The sequence below is a fragment of the Pavona decussata genome, unplaced genomic scaffold, assembly GCF_977016875.1.
Source record: "Pavona decussata unplaced genomic scaffold, jaPavDecu1.1 SCAFFOLD_48, whole genome shotgun sequence".
Classification (NCBI taxonomy): domain Eukaryota; kingdom Metazoa; phylum Cnidaria; class Anthozoa; order Scleractinia; family Agariciidae; genus Pavona; species Pavona decussata.
In genome coordinates, this window is record NW_028145470.1 from 5,999,040 (window position 1) to 6,005,332 (window position 6,293).

General features: G+C 42.6%; 1 long non-coding RNA gene across 1 annotated transcript; it reads left to right on the top strand.

The window, feature by feature from the left end:
* Positions 1 to 3,157: 3,157 nt before the first annotated feature.
* Positions 3,158 to 5,861, top strand: LOC146482005 (uncharacterized). Its single transcript, XR_014864205.1, has 4 exons — positions 3,158 to 3,216; positions 4,260 to 4,360; positions 5,084 to 5,164; positions 5,846 to 5,861. It is a non-coding gene; the product is annotated as an uncharacterized LOC146482005 (long non-coding RNA).
* Positions 5,862 to 6,293: the final 432 nt, after the last annotated feature.

Consider the following 6,293-nt stretch of genomic DNA (forward strand, 5'->3'; position numbering starts at 1 on the left):
GGGGGGGGGGCCGGCTGACGGCGTATGAGAGGGAAACCCTGATAGCGGAAAATACCCCGGGGAATCTTTTTGAGAAGAAGACGCCCTCTTAGGGGGTCCTCATACCCTGAATGAATGTGAAGATTGCGAACTGCGGCTAAGTAGATTTTAATTGTACTGTGACGGACTGCACGAGCTAGGTTTGATGCAAAATAAACAAGGGTCCCTTCGGATGCGGGGAGAATAGCGCCTCCTGGTGTTGCAAGCCTGTTCGTGATACAAAACTGAAGAAACCCCTTTTCCCCAGAGCTATATGTTCAATTGGTGTTCACTGATAAGGCCTAGTTAACGTACATCAAAACTTCATCCTTCAGAGAGTCATGAAGGAAGGCTCTGGTCGGCATCGGGAGCGAGTTCCCGGAAGTGGCTGGCCTGAAAACGGGAGAGGGCATCAGCGATTTCGTAGGAGGCCCCCGGGACGTGACGGGCCCGCACCAAGAAGTTGTTTCATGGAAATTAAAACTAAGAAACGAACCTAGTCCATTATTCTGTGTGGGCGTTGGAATGACCTGAGTTTATGATGGCGACAACGCTCTCATTATCGCACCAAAATGGAAGGCGTTTCACTGAAGAATGGATGTACCAGAGTGCACAAGCAAGTACAATAGGGAAGAGTTCCTGCCATTCAATACTAATCCTCTTGCGTTTGTCAATGAGCAGGTGAGGGGGCCAACGCCCTTGGAACCATTACCATTAAAATACCCCCAAACCTAGCCTGTTCCAGGCTCCTAGAGAGATGCGCGAAGGAGAGTGCGAGGGGACGAAAACGAGGGGGGATTTCTCTCCCCCAGTCCGCCTTCGTTTTCGTCCCGTCGCACCCTCCTTCGCGCATCTCTCTAGGAGCCTGGAACAGGCTACCCCAAACCCAATCGTGCAGGCAGCATCGGTGTACAGTTCGAGGTCAGGGGAAAAAGAGTCGAGGAAAAAGGAGCTCCCATTAAACTTTCCACATGGTGATATCCCGAAAAATTCTTTTGTTTAGGCGGATATGGTGAAAACGGCTGGTAGGCCCTCTTGTAACATTAATCATGCGTTGTAGGAAGGTCCTTCCTGGGACAACAACTTTACAAGCGAACTGCAGGGTACCTATAAGGGATTGGAGCTCGACCAACCGGGCTTGGCGGCGATTGGCAAAAGAATATCAAGGAGCTTACTGATTGTGGTCAATTTATCGTCGGGCAAGCGTGCCTCCATGCGATTACTATCAAGCACAATACCTATGAATTCTAGGACTTGGGAGGGGCCCAGGGCCTTCGATGCTACCGAGGGGACCCGGAGGGACAAAAACACCTTTAGGGGGGTACCAAAGCTCCCCAAGCAAGCTAATTTCGTGGGTTCTGCTATAAAAAAGTCATTCAATATGTGAATTACGTGTCTCAAACCATAGTTATAGAAAGGGAGCACTACGGAGCCCAAATGGGAGGTAAAGATCTGCATAGTAGTGGGATTGCCAATAACTACCCAGAAGGTTCAGTCGTCGGGGTAAATTGGCATAAGGCGAAAGGCGGATTTGAGATCCGTTTTGGCCATGAATACCCCAGGGCCCTAGGAGCGCAAAAGTTGCACAGCATCGTCCATTCGCACGTACATACTGAAGGGAATAGGGGTCTTTCGGGATGTGATTGTTTATGCTGTCACTCTCAGGGTAAGAGAGGTGATACATGGTTCGCTATTCTGAGGAGTGTTTCTTAGGGACCACGCCTATGGGATGACACTGGAAATCTGGGAGTGGTGGGGAAGGGAAGGGGCCTGCGACTCAACCCAACTGCATTTCCTTGTTAAGGTTTGCTGAGGCAACCTCTGGATGTTGAGACGCGGAGAGCAAGTTGCGTGACACCCGTGTTTGTTGAGGGCCAAGGTAACTTATGCGAGCACCATACCGGAGGGCATTAACTAAATTATGAACAAAAGAGCTGTCAGGGTGATTAACTAATTCTAGTACTAAGTTCTCTACATTTAGGGGAGTGGACACTGTGGGTCTCTGGTTCCGCTGGCGCTGTGCCACTTTACTTTTTGCTGCAGTCGCTGGGTCTCATTATATGGACGCATTGAGGACCTAAAATTCGATGAGAATTCCAAATAAGAACTTAGTGTGCGACCGAAATAAGTCCATGAGGAGAGCTTCTGTTGTGACTGTCATAAAGTCAAACCGAGGCAATACCAAAAAGCAAAATTATGCATTGTGAACAAATAAGAACTGATGTCTAATTTCACTTATGTCTGCAGCTCAGTCCGACGAAGGAAACCAATTCAAGTTACAGATAAGAACTCAATTTGCACTCGGTTCCTACTTTCGACACGAGGGAAAATGCGACCTACAAAGGCTATAAACTGGGTCTTTAAAGCAACGATTTTCTGCTCGACGATAAGTACAGAAAAACACTCGCAGCCAATGCATAGCTTATGACACTTTTACTAGCCTGAGTGACAGGGACTAGAAAGGGGAAGGGGAACGGGAATCTTTTGCGTGCACGAAGCCATTCTTCCCACGCACTATCACTTGCCCTGATCGCAATCTGAAAGTTAATAATTTACTTTAAATTAAGGGTTATACAGATCGCGCTCTGGTTAGATGATTTTGTTGATGAAGGTATACAAACTTTCGTATTCACACTCAACTCACGGTCGCGAACAATGTTACACACAATTTGGCTCATATGCTTGGCCTATACATCACACTGAGATTACTAAAAACGTTGAAATGAGAATTCCTTCAAGTAATGAGACGTTTGAAAAGGCACCGTCAAGGTAGTGTGGAAGCAAAATGGAGATTTTTAGCTGATCTAAGCCCATTTGTGTGTGAACTCTGAGGTGAAATAATGTGAAAATGCTAGTGTGGAAGAAATATTTTGCTTCACTTTCAACAAAAAGAAACTGGGAATTATACAAATCTGATTTGAATTGCAGATAAACTCATTAAAATTCATTTTAACTAACACTCTTTAACCACGAGGAATACGAAGACATCGAAGGAGTTGTATATGGCTTCAAATTCTGTTTATTCAGCTACAAACGCCACAGTAACAGTCCTGAGAGTGCAAAAATTATTGGCAATGAGGAAAGCTATAAACTGGTCCGGCTTCCATGTCAAAACATTGGCTTTGAAGCGAAAGTCTAGTAGCACGTGGTGAAATGACGGCAAATTTGTACAGTACAAACGACTTCTACAGTTTTCAGGTAATAAAGATTTCATCTAATGTGGTTATGTAGTTAAATTTCGATACCTTGAGCCGTCTGTGGTAGCAAAGAATTGTTTCAGAAAACGAAAGTTCGGTTTAGCAGGGATGAAATGAGCGAGAATTCGAATTGCGGGGAGTGGGGAGGGGGGTGTATGTTATCGAGATTCTACTGTCGTTTTTGTTATTGCATATTTATCACTTTTCGGTATTCCTAAATGTTTGAGGGCCAAATTACAGTTGTACCTTGTTTGAAGTTAACAATTATTCATATTGTCGGTCGGTAGTTAAATAGTTTTTCGTGATATTATTAAACAACTGCTTTAGAATCAACTGCGGTTTAAATTGATGTACTGTACCGTTCGATATACAGTTTACACACACTGACGTGATGGCCACGCCAGCAATTTTATTCTGGTATCTGATGATAATCGTTGACTTTAATGGAGAGTTTTGTAAAAATCTGGTGAAACAGCCTTCCTTGGATACTTGTTCATTTTTTTTAGCCTGTCAGATTCAGTCAGCTTAAATGCTATTTTAAAACCCATTTTTACTGAATTCCCCTATCCAATTAGACCACCCCCACCAGGGGAGGCAAGGTTTTAATAACAGGCGTCTCTATTAAGCCGCCCTCCCCCACCCCCCACTCCCAGATTAAACAAACAAAAAAGATACTTCAAAGCTCAGGCGAGCCAATGGTCAAAACATCAGTGAGTTTAATTTGTCTATAGGTAAATTCAGTCTTCAACGAGCTAAAGTATTATTGTGCTGTTAGGTAAAATGGCATTGCATTTGTAATGTAAAACCCATTAGTGCAATGTTTCAGTTACATGGTAAAACTTTGTGAAGACTAATTTCAGTTTTATTCAAAATCAGTTATTTGAGATAAGCTCCTCCACTCTGATAACCCCCCACCCTCTTGTTCTCGAGGCCTGAAATTAAGTTAGCCCTGTTATTGCTATTAAATCATAAACCCTGTTTAACTTGCTTACGTTTACCACCAGCTTTTGAATTTTCAAGTAATTTTTTATCCTTCCTTTGCAGTGCCTTCCTTTTTGTGTCATCTCAACTTTACCTTTAGAGATGTTAATAACGGAAACTTCACGATGTTCCTCTGGGCGATCCTCGCCGCACAAGTTCATGAGGTACGTATATTTAAAAGGCTCTGCATGTTTTAGGATCCGAAGATTGCAGCGTGTTTTATAAGGGAGAGATTCGAACATATATACAATAAAATAGGAAGGGAGGAGAGGGAGACGCAAGCTTAGGACTAAAGAAAATTGAAACTAGCAAAAAAGGCATTTGTGGGTGGAGAGAACTGGGAGAAATATGGGGGGAGTATGGCGAAAAAAGGTGGAAAGAGCGGGGTGGTCAAGGAAGAGAAAGGAAAGTAAAAGGTATGGAAATCAGGAAGTTGAAACCCTTATCCCCCTATCCCCCTATTTCCCTTTCCCCCAATCCCCCTATCCCCCTATCCCCCCTACCCCGGTCATGCCCAGCCGAAAGGTCCACTTCTGTACTTTCGTCGGGACGACCTGCACCAATTGCAACGTCTCACATGATTGGTCGAGGCACAAAAGAACGAACAACAAAACAATGGGCCGAGACACAAAAAACAATGAAGCTGCAGGTTGTTTGGGTCCAGTGAAAATACAGCTTAGAAAAAGGTCATGGGCTCTTGTGTAGGCCTCGTGCTTTCATCCTCAATGTGGTCTGGATTCGGATAACCATTTGGCCCCTCTCCCCGATACTTTTAGGTAGAAGGGAGCAGGATTCAAACTTTTTTCTAACAATTTATTTAGTTTTCAACCACTTGTTAAGAGTGGGATGTTAACCAGCATGTCTGTTTAATTCATCTTTCTCCGTAGGTTAATTTCACGCATCATGATGCCGCAAAATGAAATGAACGAAAGAAAACATCCTCCGGCAGCATGGAATTGTTTAAAAAGGTGAGTAGATATTTTCATTAACTTAATTTCTGTTTCGATCAATATTTATACTTCTCAAACTCATTAATAATTCATCAAGAGAAAACAAGAAAATCACTACTGTGATCGTAGTTTGGATATGTTTGGATATATACTTCAAAGTCGTTTAAAAAAAAACTCGGCTGCGCCTCGTTTTTCAACCTACTTCTCGGTGTTTGGATATCTGATGAAACACACATTCTCGTGTTTGATATATTACAGAACACACCCGGAAACGTTTTCAGCACACCTTAAACCCTTAATCCCCGATGTCAAAATACAAATTCTCCTACCTTTTCGCCATACATTTGTTATAGCAGTAGTGAGGAGAACGTGTTAAAATATCATGAAATTGATGAACCTTTCTGAATGATCAACTATTGATATTACAAAGAGATCACTATTGGAGATTAAAGGGATTAATAACAATGCTTATCCGTCTCCAGGTAACTGCTTAGGGGAAGCAATGGGAAATGCCAAAGAGATGTCATCAATCTGAACCGAACATTATCTGAAGAGGTGAGTTGTTTCATTTTACATGTCTTGAGCGTTTCCTGTTTCTTTTGTTGAGTTCCTGGGCTAAGCAAATGACAGCAACAATCATTGTTGAAGAATTAGTTCAATGAATGTAATTGCCTTCATTTGTTTTATTCGCGCCAACAGTACAGGGGAAAGCTAAACTGAGAGGGTTACCCATCCCTTTATGGAAATTCTTCCATCCTTTGGCTTTGACAACCATGAAATAATAGTCGAATAACGAAAGATTTACATACACCCATTCTACCTTTCGGACTTTTCGCGTAAGCTCGCGGCTTGAAAATTTGACAACGTTAATTGAAATATCTGTATACGCAGACACAAGTCTCCGTCGTGCAATATATCCTGGTGTAATTGCATTAATCATGTCTTTCCTTTTTCTTGACAGGATACAAAGAACATTTGGATACTGGAATCAAGCACGCAAGAAAGAAAGAAAGAAAGAAAGAAAGAAAGAAAGAAAGAAAGAAAGAAAGAAAGAGAGATGATCACTAAAACAAAAAGTAGAGGTAGATAGTAACATTATTAATGAAAAAGCGCAGCTGAAAGATTACCGTATTCACCCACATATAGA